Here is a 15,119-nt window from a genome sequence, read left to right as displayed (position 1 = left end):
ATAACTGCTCTCAGCTAGCATTCTACAAATAAGGATTAACAGTTATATAAAGAATAAAAATGTTTAAATCATATTCCAAATTTAACAATCAAGACAGCACCCACATGGAAAAATTGGAAGACTATGTGAGCAGAAATATAAAAATGAAAATCATTTATGGGTATAGGTACAAACATGTAGCCAATTTTAATATTTAGCATATTTCACTGTTTCACAGATAGGATATGTTCTGTGCATGAAAAAACATCAGAAATAGTGTTTATATTGTTTAAATTTTGCAAGAGAAGAGAAAGATATAGCTGTCGTCCAACTAAAGGAAAGAAATCTTTTAACCAATCGGTCCCTTGTTTTAATTTGTACCAAATATGAAAAAGTTTAATAAAAATTAATTTGCATATCATAAGTATCACCCTTTCAAAGTGCAAATTTCAGTGAAAATATTTTTAAACAACCAAAAAGTAACTTAGTTTTTAATCAACGCCCTTTCATGTTGCTGTTTTCTACATTATCAGTGCTTTTTAAAAAATACTTTCATACCATTCCATTGCCTGCATTCCAATATCTCGCTTAGTTAAATCCACTTTTTAAGACATTTAATATGTATCATTTTTGGTTTTAGATACAATATTTAAATGAATATTTGTGTAGCATAATATTTATTTTTTTAAATACCATCCTTATTTCTTTATTATGCATTCTTATTCATTAATCACTGTCTCAACAGTCTATACATTTTTAACCTAAGAGGGAAAATGTTATATTCTTAGATTTCATTTTCAGAATTGTCAGAGACTTCTGGCAAAAGTGAAAAGACACCAATTTATAAAACAGATAAATTTGAAGTGACATTAGAAATATGAATTGAAGTTTATTATTTTATAATATGTAGAGAATAGTCACCTCATAATATCCAGTATAGAGCCCAGTATTTGATACTAAAGTTTATGTATGGTGTTAGAAAAGTTAGGATGAATCTAAATTTTGGCTCTGTAAGTAATTGGCTGATGTTGAGCAAGATCTCTGTCTAAGTTCAGCTTTTCTCCTGTATCATATGAATATCAAAGAAAGCTATTGAAACATTATAAGCAATCTAAAACTCATAGGGTTTTGTTGTTGTTGTTAAATCTTAGTAATAATAATCATTACCACATAGTTAATATTATTGAAACACAGGTTTCTGTAAGCCTTCTTTTTACATTTAACACTAAGTTGGAACAAATCCAACTACTATTTTACATTCTTTTTCATGAGCCAGTTCTTTAAGTGATGACATAACTCTTGAGAGTGAGCTATTAGGAGATAAAATAAGAAAGGAAATAAAATATTTAATATGGCTTACTAACTTTAATATGAGTCAAAAGATGTGCTCTCTAATACAGAAGCAGAAAAGTAAAAGGAGATAACATATTGAAATGAAAATATTGCTGCATGAGAAGAAAGCATCATGAATGTAATAAGAAACATTTGCAAGGAAATAAAAAACATAGTAGATGACGTAGAACACCATTGGAGGCAGTACTGAAAAGAAATAGAAGTGCTGTAAACTAAGGCAATGACATAGGGACATATGTCGGACAATAATGAATTTAATCATTTAAAATCTATGTTTATAATGAAATTGGCTTTAAATTCAATTATTTTAGATTTATCCTTATCTCAGTATGGAATCAGAGCTATGTGACCTCAAAATGAATTGATAAATATTCCATTTTATTCTAAATTCTGAAATAATTCATTTAAGATAGACTCTGAAATTTTGGTAGAAGTCACTGTGAAACCACCTGAGATGATGATTTTTAAGAGGGAAATTTTACACTATTATTCAGTGTCCACTATAGTTTTTTATTTTTACCATTTTATTTATTTGGGGGTTTATAGTTTTCTAGAAGATTATTAATTTATTCTAGATGTTAAAATTTATTGCTGTGTGATGATTCAAAATATTTAAATTTTAATCTATACCAGTTTTTTTTTTCCTTTTTCATTTTGGAAAGTATTTACATCTTCTTTCACTTTTATCTTGCTTAGTCATGTCCAAAGTTTGTCTATAATACAGTATTCATAACTATTCATATCTATTGCCTTTGTTATTGCAAGCTAATATAATTTTTTGCTTTTATTGTTTTTTAACACCTTTTTACTTCAATTTTAGCTTTTGTATTTTTGTTTTTGTTTCCTTTCCTGTTGTTTTTTTTCCTCTCAGTTTTAATTTAAAAGTATAATGCATTTCACAACTGAAAGTCAAACATATTGTTTGGTTTTATTTTTTCCCCAAACTTTAAATGTTTTATTTTGTATTAGGGTATAGTTAATTTTTTTTCTTTGGTGTATTCAAAGTTATTTTTGTCACTCACAAGTACTAAATTAATTGTATCTATCATTTCTCTATTCTATTTTCTCATTATCATTGAGCCTAAAGTAGTTTGCTGTTTTACTCCAATAATTAATTTAAAACGTAATTTAAAAATTTTGTATCTAATTTAGCTATAACTTCTGTTTATAATTTTATTGCAATGTGATAAAAGAATCATAATCAGTCATGAGGCAGCTTTTTGTTGTTTTGTTATGAGTCTTTGGAATTCACTGTGGCTCTCTTTGCGGTCTAGGAATGCCTGACATTTTGTGAATGAGCCACGGGTGTTCAAAACATTATAAGTTTTCTTTTTTGTACATAATGATCTCTCTCTGTGTCTGTTTTTTTGTCTATAAATCTACCAACCAAGAGTGATACACACATACTAGATGACATAGTCAGTTATGTTATTCATACTGTGTGCATATTTCTATTTGATCACAAAAGATTCCAAGTGGGATTCAGTATTATAACTACTGAGCTACAATCATTGATTTTGTCTCTCCTACATACATATATGGGCTTCCCTTGTGGCTCAGCTGGTAAAGAGTCCGCATGCAATACGGGAAACCTGGGTTCAATCCCTGGATTGGGATGATTCCCTGAAGAAGGGAAAGGCTACACTCTCCAGTATTCTAGCCTGGAGAATTCCATGCACTGCATAGTCCATGGGGTCACTAAGAGTCAGGACGACTCTTAGTCCTTATCCCTCAGAGGGCAGACAGAATGAAAACCACAATCACAGAAAACTAATCAAACTGATCACATGGACCATAGCTTTGTCTAACTCAATGAAACTATGAGCCATGGTGTGTAGGGCCACTCAAGATGGATAGGTCATGGTGGAGAGTTCTGACAAAACATGATCCACTGAAGAAGGGAATGACATACCACTTCTGTACTCTTGCCTTGAGAACCCCATGAACAGTATAAAAAGGCAAAAACATAGGACACTGAAAGGTGAACTCCCCAGGTTGGTACATGCCCAATATGCTACTGGAGATCAGTGGAGAAATAACTCCAGAAAGAATGAAGAGATGGAGCCAAAGCAAAAACAATGCCCAGTTGAGAATGTGGCTGGTAATGGAAGTAAAATCTGATTCTGTAAAGAGCAATATTACATAGGAACCTGGAATGTTAGGTCCATGAATCAAGGCAAATTGGAAGTGGTCAAACAGGAGATGGCAAGAGTGAATGCTGACATTTTAGGAATCAGTGAACTAAAATGGACTGGAATGTGTGAATTTAACTCAGATGACCATTATATCTACTACTGTGGACAAGAATCATTTAGAAGAAATGGAGTAGCCATCATAGTCAACAAAAGAGTCCAAAATGCAGTACTTGGGTGCCATTTCAAAAATGACAGAATGATCTCTGTTTTCAAGGCAAACCATTCAATATCACAGTAATCCAAGTATATGCCCCAACCAGTAATGCTGAAGAAACTGAAGTTGAATGGTTCTGTGAAGACCTACAAGACTTTCTAGAACATCCAAAAAAGATGTTCTTCTCATCATAGTGTACAGGAATGCAAAAGGAGGCAGTCAACAGACACCTGGAGTAACATGAAAAATTGGCCTTGGAGTACAAAATGAAGCAGGGAAGAGGCTAACAGAGTTTTGCCAAAAGAAAGCACTGCGTCATAGCAAACATCCTCTTCCAACAACACAAGAAGACTCTTAACATGGACATGACCAGATGGTCAATACTAAAATCAGATTGATTATATTCTTTGTAGGCAAAGATGGAGAAGCTCAATAAAGTCAGTGAAAATAAGACCAGGAGCTGACTGTGGCTCAGATCATGAAGTCCTTATTGCCAAATTCAGATTTAAATTGAAGAAAGTAGGGAAAACCACTAGATCATTCAGGAATGACCTAAATCAAATCTCTTACGATTTTAGAGTGGAAGTGATAAATAGATTTAAGGGATTAGATCTGATAGACAGAATGCCTGAAGAACTATGGACAAAGGTTCATGACATTATATAGGAGCCCAGTGATCAAGACCATCCCAAGAAAAAGAAATGCAAAAAGGCCAAATGGTTGTCTGAGGAGGCCTTAAAAAGCTGACAAAAGAAGAGAAGTGAAAGGCAAAGGAGAAAAGGAAAGATATACCTATCTGAATGCAGAGTTCAGCAAGGAGAGATAACAAAGCCTTCCTCAGTGATCAATGCAAAGAAATAGAGGAAAATTACAGAATGGGAAAGACTAGAGATTTCTTCAAGAAAATGAGAGATATCAAGGGAATATTTCATGCAAATTTAGGCACAATAAAGTGGCAATACCATGCCACACAAATGGTATAGACCTAATAGAAGCAGAAGATATTAAGAAGAGGTGGTAAGAATACAAAGAAGAACTATACAGAAAAGATCTTCATGACCCAGATAACCACGATGGTGTGATCACTCTCCTACAGCCAGACATTCTGGAATGAAAAGTCAAGTGGGCCTTAGGAAGCATCACTATGAACAAAACTAGTGGAGATGATGACCTATTTCAAATCCTAAAAGATGATGCTGTGACAGTGCTGCACTCAATGTGCCAGCAAATTTGGAAGACTCAGCAGTGGCCACAGGACTCAAAAGGGTCAGTTTTCATTCCAACCCCAAAGAAAGTCAGTGCCAAAGAACGTTCAAACTACCACACAATTGCACTCATCTTACATGCTGGCAAAGTAATGCTCAAAATTTTTCAAGTCAGCCTGCAACAGTATGTGAACCATGAATTTCCAAATTGAAGCTGGATTTAGAAAAGGCAGAGGAAGCAGATATCAAATTGTCAACATCTGTTGAATGATCAAAAAAGCAAAAGTTCCAGAAGAACATCTATTTCTGCTTTACTGACTATGCCAAAGCCTTTGATATGTGGATCACAACAAACTGTTGACAATTCTTACAGAGATGGAAATACCAGACTATCTTACCTGTCTCCTGAAATCCGTATGTAGGTCAATAAGCAAAGTTAGAACTGTATGTGGAACAACAGACTGGTTCCAAACAGGGACAGGAGTACATCAAGGCTATATATTATCACCCTGCTTATTTAACTTTTATGTTTATGTAACTTGTCATGCAAAATGCTGGGCTGGATGAAGCACAAGCTGGAATCAAGACTGCCAGGAGAGATATCAATAACCTCAGATATGCAGATGACATCACCCTTATGGCAGAAAGTGAAGAAGAACTAAAGAGCCTCTTGATGAAAAAAACAAGTGAAAAAGCAGGCTTAAAACTCAACATTCAGAAAACTAAGATCATGGCATCCAGTCCCATCACTTCATGGCAAATAGACGAGGAAACAATGGAAACAGAGACAGACTTTTTTCGGGGGACTCAAAAATCACTGCAGATGGTGACTGCAGCCATGAAATTAGAAGACGCTTGCTCCTTGGAAGAAAAGCTATGACCAACCTAGATAGCATATTAAAAAGCAGAGACATGACTTTGTCAACAAAGGTCCATCTAGTCAAAGCTATGGTTTTTCCAGTGATCATGTATGTATGTGAGAGTTGGACTATAATGAAAGCTAAGCGCCAAAGAATTGATGCTTTGGAGCTGTAGTGTTGGAGAAGACTCTTGAGAGTCCCTTGGACTGCAAGGAGATCAAACCAGTCCATCCTAAAGGAAATCAGTCCTAAATATTCATTTGAAGGACTGATGCTGAAACTGCAATACTTTGGCCACCTGATACAAAAAACTGACTCACTGGAAAAGACCCTGATGCTAGAAAGATTGAAGGTGGGAGGTGAAGGGGATGACAGAGGTTGAGATTGTGGATGGCATCACCAACTCGATGGATATGAGCTTGAGCAAGCTCTGGGAGTTGGTGATGCACAGGGAATCCTGACGTGGTGCAGTCCTTGGGGTCACAAAGAACTGAACACGACTAAGTGACTGAACTGACTGTCACACATGAATGTGTGTGTTTGCATATAATTTTGTAGTATAATAAAATTATATAATTTGATAGTTTACTTGGGTCTATATTGAGATAAGCAGAGTAGTGTGTTAGAGCTCTTTCATACCATCTCATGAGAGAGAGTTATTATTTACCAAGCATCTTGTAAGTCAAACCTAACATTTATTAAATTATATTAACTTATGGTTAAACATTTTATAGGAAAAAAAAATTCCTGAAATTCATACTTCACAAATATTTTCCTACATCAATAAAAGTCAAAGGATAATTTTACAATGCATAGATCCAGCATACCCCAATATTCAAATGATCATACTTAGCACCACTAACAACAGAACAAACAATAGGAATCTCTTCATTGATGCAATGGAAAGTAATCAATAATACCTATGAGGAAACATCTATGTCTTTAAGTTGAATCTAACCTTGAGAAAACAATCAGATGAATACAAACTGTTAGACTACAAGACAACTGACCTAGTTTCTTGAAAACATCAACAGGATGGAAAAGGAAAAGAAAAATGAGACAGAACTGTTCTCAACCCAAGAGATTAAAGAGACATGGTAAACAACTGAAAACAACCACATGATTCTGGATTATCTCAAAAGAAAAGAAAAAGAATAAAAAGGCGAGGAAGCAAGCCTGAAGGACTCCCACTGACCATACTTGACATACATAATAACATTCAGGTCAGGAACCCTTTTGAACCCTAAAACCAATGGGTAAAAAGTTTTCAATAAATGACATATTTACATGGTAGCAAAGATCAGCTCATACACACTAATTAATTACATCTTGCTGTAATCTATGCTCTTGAGGTTATTTCTGCCTATTATATGAGTATGATGGAAATGCCAAGTACTGGTGGGTTATTGCACATCCCTTCCCAGATCTAAGTTCAGTGACATCACGATGATACCTTGAAATCAGTCACAGCGAAAGTTTTTACACCATCAAATGAACAATTGCTATAAATCCAGGCTTTATTTTTTAGTTGATTATCTAGCCTTACATGTAAAGTGCAAATAATATTTTATGAATGTTCAATTTCTTGGATATGACTCTGAAATTTTGGTAGAAGTCACTTGTGAAACCACCTGAGGTGGTGACTTTTTAAGAGGGAAATTTTAGTCTCAAAGAGTCAGAAACTTCTGAGCTACTAAACTGACTGACTGACTGACTGACTGACTGAACATTCCTATACATACAAGTTCTTTTGCTGGTAAATGTATTTGTCTTAGTGAATACCTATACCTCAGAGTTGAATATCTGGCTCATAAGATAGCACATGTGCTCAGTCACTCAGTCGTGTCTCCTTGGGACCCTTTGGACAGTAGGTCACCAGGCTCCTTTCAGTCCATGGGATTTCCCAAGCAAGAATACTGAAGTGGGTTGCCATTTTCTTCTCCAGGGAATCTCCCCAACCCACGGATCAAACCTGAATCTCCTGCATTGCAGAAGATTCTCAACCTGCTGAGACATTGGGGAAGCAGGATAGCATATATGCATGCCTAAAAATTTAAGAAACAAACAGTTGTTTATTCCGGCAATGTATGAGAGTCCAGTCCTTCAAAAAGTCCCCAGATCTAGTACTGTACTTTTTTAAAAAATATATTTTATCTATATTAACAGATATGAGATATTAATTCCTGTGTTTTATTTCCCATATCCTTATTCATAATGGTGACTTCCTTTATTTTCCTGAGCCTACTTAATATAAATATATATATAAGTATATATATATATGTATATTTATATATATAAAAGAATATACACATATAAAAGTATATATATAAGATATATATACTGTTCAAGTTTTTGAACTGTTCAAGTTTTTCTCTCTCTCTCTTTTTTTTTTAAATGAGTTGTTCTTCTATTTATTGATATGAAGGCATTTCTTAGAGATACACATATACCTTGTCGGAGATTGACTGGACTGGAATCTTTTGTCAGAAAACATTAGGCAATTTTTTCTGCCCATCTATGGTTTCTTATTTATTTTTGTAACAGTGGCTTTTAATGAGATATTAAGTCCTTAGAACATCATCCCAATGTTCCTTAATTCAGACTCAGCTTGTAATTTCTGTGTCCCACAACCCTCGACCAAAACTTGCCTGAAAAAAGTTGTTTCACTCTCCCCTTCCTTCGTTCTACCCGTCACAGGCAATGACATTAGAAATCAAGTTCTGGAAAGTATATGTCCTTATTGTTATTGCAATTGCATTTCATCTAGACCATTTAGTGTAAAGAGCTAGGAGATGTTTATATTGATATTTTCTAAACCACAAATGTATGTTATCACTGCTAATTGAATTCCAACAGCACCGAGTTTTTCCTCCATCCCCTAATATTTAAAGTATTGGTTCCAAAACACATGTATTTATTAATTTGCTGTCACTTAATTCATATAAAATATTTTCAAAAATAATATGCTCATACCTTTCACTGACAACCTCCTACATGCAGTTCAGAATTCCTTTTCAAAGAACCCAAGGCTGTACTCGGATCAAATGCAACTTGAAATACTCTTTTTTCCTTGGTATTTACATTATACATATATTTTCATTTGCTTTTGTTTGTATGCAATTTTAGGAGGTTATTTTCTGCATTTGTCTTTATTTTATTTTTGACTATGTAAAACATTTACCTGGTTCTAAAGTTAACAAAGTATAAAAAGATAAACTCCTGAAGGCATCCCCACTCCTTCTTCATTGTTCTTACTAACCCAGCTGCAGTTAACTATATTGTTTTTGTGTTGTTATTTCTGTGTTTATAAAATAAGTAATATGTATGTATAGCTATAAAAAACACAGTCAATTTATCTACTTTTATAAGTGTATATGTGTGTATAGGTGTATATTTAAAGCAGAATAAGACTATATATACATAGAGAGAGAGAGAGGGAGAGAGTCCTTTATTTTTCTTCCACAGATGGTGGACTACTCTGTATACTATTTTCCACCTTATTCTTGCTTTGATATTTAATATTATATACTGTAAATCACTCCTTATATCATTGAGGTCATGCTCACTCATTTTTTTTTAATGACTGCACAGTGCTCTACTGTGTGGATATACAAGTTTATTCAACCACTCTACAGAGGAAAAGCATTTAGATTTTTCCAATATTCTAGTATAAAAAAAATGCTTCAATGAATAACCTTGCAGGAATGTGGTTTTCTATTTATTCTTTTATACTGACAAAGATCTTTATTTTAAAAAGTGATATTTTAATTTCAAAACTATTTTTAAGGGTCCAGAATATTCTGAAAATTAACCTATTTCTATATATGCAATCAACATCACAAATTAGGAAGAATTAACAGACTTGCCCCTTTTAAGTGTGTTTAAAACAAAAGTATACAATTTGGGTAAAACTGGTAATAAAATTGGAAATCAATTTGATGTTTACTGTTTCACATACACAGACACATATATTCAACTGCCCAACAAGTAAACATATTTCTTAACCAGTCCACTAAAAAATTCGAAATTATGCTACTCAAACTTAAGTCTAAATTTCTAGCAAGATTAAACGTAATCTCATATCTGCTTCTTCATGTAATAATGATAATGATGTCAATTATTCTGAAGTAGTAGATGACCATGCTAGGGGACAATAAATAGAAGAGAAAAGAAGAAAGAACATGTACAGGGAATTCAAGGAAGAAGCAGCAATAGTAGTTGCAAGTGACATTGTCACTTTCCTGGAGGATAAAGTTACTTTCCTTGTGTGTTTTGATATTTTTTTTTAAAGACTGATTCACATTGAACATTTCGCAAAAATTAGATGCTTGTCACTGCATCTAAAAATAGGAAGAAAAAACTCTGTGTAATTGAAACCATAAAAATATCATTCTGACTTGGAGAGTGAGGGATAAAAATCTCTTTTCTTACAGATATTCAGCAAATGGGAGCAATAAGTGGGGTGGTAACAGAAAAGTTAATATTATTAGAAGCCTATAATTTACATTAATTTCAATAATATGAAATTATCATGTGAAAATGTTATTTCAGGCATACCTAATCCCTGTTTTTTTCAATGATTTATCTGGGAAATATATGGCCCAAATTCCAATAATTTCCTTTAAAAGAGAACTGTGGATATGACTTAAGTTTATACTTTCTCATGTATAGTTAATTACCAGTCAGTGGTTTTTAAGTATGACTATATATAAAAACTATAACAAATAGTATTTTTAAACAATATAAATTCCTGAGTCTCATTCCATACTGACAGAGTTGGATTATCTGGGATTGTAGGCTGAGCAATTTGGTTATTCCATAGTTGATAACTTCTATATGGTAAATATATGGAAAGGGCATAGAAAATAAATCATCATGGGTTGAAATAGTCATGAAACCTTCCTAGAAAGTTGATACAATGGGCCTTTAGTTGAATTTTGAGCACAGAAAGAGAAGAACATGTTGGTTTTAAATTATGTTTCCAAACTCTCTGACCCTTCCTCCATCAAAAAGTAGAGATTAATTCATGATCCACCTTAAGTGAAATTCTGCTTAACAACTTGATCTTAATGAGTAGAATATGGCAGAACTGCTGACATGAAACTTCCAGAACTAGATCATAGAATGGACTGCAACCTCTTTTGAATTCCTCACTGTGGGAGAAGTTGACTGCCATGTCATGAGGTCCCCTCAGCAGCCCTGTGAAGAAGTCTATATGGCGAAGAGCTGAAAATAAGACCTCCTTTTAACAGATATGTGGTGAGCCTTGTAGGAGGTGTATCTTCCAATTCCAGTCAAGCCTTCAAACAGCTGAAGACATGACTGACATCATAAGAGACCTTGAGGCAGAGCTGCTTTCAGGTTATTGGCCCACACAGAAGACATGAATAGAGATTTTTCTGAAAAGGACATGCAGATAGCCAACAGGAACATTAAAAAGTTGTTCAAACTGCTAATAATCAGAGAAATGCAAACCAAAACCACAATGAGACATCACTTCACACCTATCAGAATGGCTATCATCATAAGAACACAAATAACAAATACTGGCAAGAATGTGGAGGAAAGGGAACCCTCATACACTGTTGGTAGGAATGTAAATTGGTAGAGCCAGTGTGGAAAACAGTATGGAGGATCTCAAAAAATTAAAAATAGAACTTCTATGTGGTCCGGCTATTTTACTCCTGGTATATAGCTGAAAGAAAACAACAACAACAAGAAAACCCCACTATTTCAAAAAGAAACATGCACCTCAATAGACCTAGTAGCGTTCTTTATATCTGTGAAGATATGGAAGCAATCTAAGTACTCATCAACAAATGAATGGATAAAGAAGATGTGGCATTATACTATTCAGTCATTTAAAAATAAAAAAGACATTTTAACATTTGCAATAACATAGATAGACTTGGAGGGTATTATGCTAAGTGAAATAAGTCAGACACAGAAAGACAAATATTGTATGATATCACTCACATGTGGAATCTAAAAAATACAACAAATTAGTGAATATAACCAAAAAGAAACAGACTCACAGATATAGAGAACAAAGTAAGAGTTACCAGTACAAAGAGGAAAGAGGATAGAGGCAAGATAAGTGTAGGGAATTAAGAAAAGAAAACACTTATGTATAAAAGAATCTACAAGTATATATTGTAGAACCAATATTCCATAATAACCATAGAACAGTAAAAACTTTAAAACTTTTGAGTCACTATATTACATACTTAAAACTTCTGTAATACTGAACATCAACTATATTTTGATAAAATAAATAAACAAATAAAGCTACTGGCTCTCAAAAAATAAGATCATAGATAGTATAATGCTTTAAGTTGCTAAGTATTGGGTAGTTTTTATGCAGCAATAGAAAAATAATGCATACAGTTAATAAGCTTTAGAGTATGTGGAGTAAGTGAAATATTAGATATCATCTAGGCCAAAAAAAGAGTATGCTATTAACATATATCTAAGCATAAAATTTAACAAATGAAAATATAGCTCAGTTGTGTCTGACTCTTTGCAATCCCATGGACTGTAGACCACCAGGCTCCTCTATCCATGGAATTATCCAGGCAAGAATACTGGAGTGGGTAACCATATCCTTCTCCAGGGGATCTTCCCAACTCAGGGATCAAACCCAGGGATCTCCTGCATTGCTGGTAGACTAGTTATTATCTGAGACACCAGGGAAGTCCATAGTATAGTATTATATTATGTATTAAACGATGCTTTGGGGATGGATATTTTATTGAAACTGAGTGCATGAGAAAGGTCTCATTATGACAAATTATTTTTCTATTTTGTAAGTTGCTTTAGAGTTTACAAAAATATTTTGATACATTTTGTTGTATTTAATACTCATTATAGACTGGTGAGATATATGTTACCATTCTCAGTCTGTAAAACATGAGCTTCCTTTATTGTAATAAGATAATTATGCTAATTTTCTGAAGTGGCTTTAGCTGGTCAGGGCTAGAGTTTCACCTCAGACTTTCTAATGAGTGATTTATTGCATCACTCCTTTACACTGGTTTTTACCAACCTCCACACTAGTAACACTTGGGCTGGATAATTCTTAGTTGTAGAGTCTGTCCTGTGCATTTCAGGATGTTGGGCACCCACTAGATGCTAGGAGCAAACCTCACTCCAGTTGCAACAATCATCCAAAATTGTCTTCAGATACGGTTAAATGTCCTCTAGTACACGGGAACCCAACTTGAGGTATCTAATGCCTGATGATCTGAGGTGGAGCTGATGCAAAAATAATAGAAATAAAATGCACAATAAACATAATGCACTTGAATCTTCCCCAAGCTATCCCCCACTTCCACCATCCACGGAAAAAACGTCTTTCACGAAAATGGTCCCTGGAATCAAAAAGGTTGGGGACTACTGCTCTAGGAGGTAAAATCACCCCCAGTTGAGAACCATGGCTTTATACTTTTATAATCAGGGCTTCATTAAATATTTGTTGAATTTACTAATGAGCAAAAAAAAAAATTGCCAAAACTAATATAATCTGATTTTTAAAAGCTAGTTCAAGAGGAACTTTCACTGCAACTACTACAAGCAGCAAGAGCATCATACAAGGCTTATAATAATTTGTTCAAGAAAAGGAACTCCACAGAAATGGAAAATAATGCTATTTCAAGGTAGAGAAGCAACTAGGGTCAACAAGGCTAAAGGAAGATCTACATATGAATGTCATGGGGATGTAATGTACAGCATGGTGACTACAGTAAATAATAATGTACTGCATATTTGAAACTTGATACAAGAGTAGATCTAAAAGTTATCATCACAAAAATAACATTGTAGCTATGTATAATTACTTATGTTACCTAGACTCATTGTTGTGATCATCCTACAATATACATATATATTTAATCATTATTCTGTATCCCTGAAACTAATGTTATGTGCCAATTATATCTCAATAAAAAGTTTTAGTTTATTAACTTAATTTGCACTTCCAAATGAAAACCTCAATATTTATAAGACTAGTTTGCATAGATGGTTATGTAAAATAGTTTGAAAATTGCTTTTTTTTAATTTTACTAATATTATATACTGTCTTCATAAAATAAAGTTTATTTTTTATCAAGTTTTAAGTAGAAATCTTACTAAACAAGAATCTGCAACACCAAATATATTAATTAATTCTCTAAATGAGATTATGCATGCATTTTCCCAATTCCTTTTAGTTTTTAAAAAAGGTTTCTATATTTCAGCAAGGTTGTTTTTCTGGACAAACAGCTTTTGCAGAACATGATGAGCAAAGTGCTGTTCTTTATCTTGTTAGAAATCTTATATGAGAGATTGAGGAAAATTTATCAGGAATACCCCCTGGGATAACTTGAATTGAATCTCAGCTGAGAATTTTGACTAATTTATACCCCCTTTCCCTTTGCAAAATGGATACAGTTGTTGCAATATGTTGACTTTTTGCAAAGCAGTGCCAGATAGAGGAATAATTGCTATTGGATAAAAACCCACAGTTGCACTGTAATAAGATATTTGTTATGAATATCATACAAATGAATGTTGACTATAAACCTGTTTTAAATGAGTTGAATGATCATTTTATAAGAAAGACAGATTCATTTAATTTGAGCCCTGCTTGGGGAAAGTCAATACAGAGACTGCCAATATAAGCAATTACATATTAAATGGAATTTGTACAGTACATTTGAGTGTAGCTCTTGCTTTTCAATTTTTTTTGCATAATTGCAAATGATTATATTCCAATGAGGCAAGCCACACTGCAAGTCATGGGAAACATCAGTGCTTCTCTTCATTAACCTGTTGGAGTAAAAACTGTAAGTTGAAAGTATTAGAGAATAATAATACAACCAAAGGATAAAGATGATAGTGAGCAACAATGGTCTTGTTTCTATGCTGACATACAATTATTTCAAATGACTGACGGAATATCCCTATAAAAGAAAGTTCTTAGATCAGTAACACTTAGTTGTTTTTCTCTCTTCAGAAATTCTCTTATGTCTTGAGTCCTTTGTGCTACATCTTTTTTTCTGTGCTCCTCTTGATAAAAACGGAAATTCTTACAGTTCAAATCTCAGGTTAGAGGGCTACTGGATTGCTAACGTATCCTTTAATGTTTAGAATAAGTTATTTAAATTCCATAACTTTTCATTCATTGAGGGAACTTAAGTTAGCACTCAGTAACTGTTTGCTTGTGTTCTAATTTTATTCATTTACTAAGTGTTAATGAGTACTTACTATTTACCAACAACCTACTAGGTTCTAATACAGCTCTAAAATATACAAAAATGTTTGAAAAGCAAGATCTGCAGTTCAAGGTATTGAACTACGCAAATTTGAATAAGGCACCCATTTGCAGAGTTCCTTA

The sequence above is a fragment of the Dama dama genome, chromosome 24 (assembly GCF_033118175.1).
Source record: "Dama dama isolate Ldn47 chromosome 24, ASM3311817v1, whole genome shotgun sequence".
Taxonomy (NCBI): domain Eukaryota; kingdom Metazoa; phylum Chordata; class Mammalia; order Artiodactyla; family Cervidae; genus Dama; species Dama dama.
The sequence above is the reverse complement of the archived record's forward strand: the minus strand, read 5'-3'. Positions refer to the sequence as shown.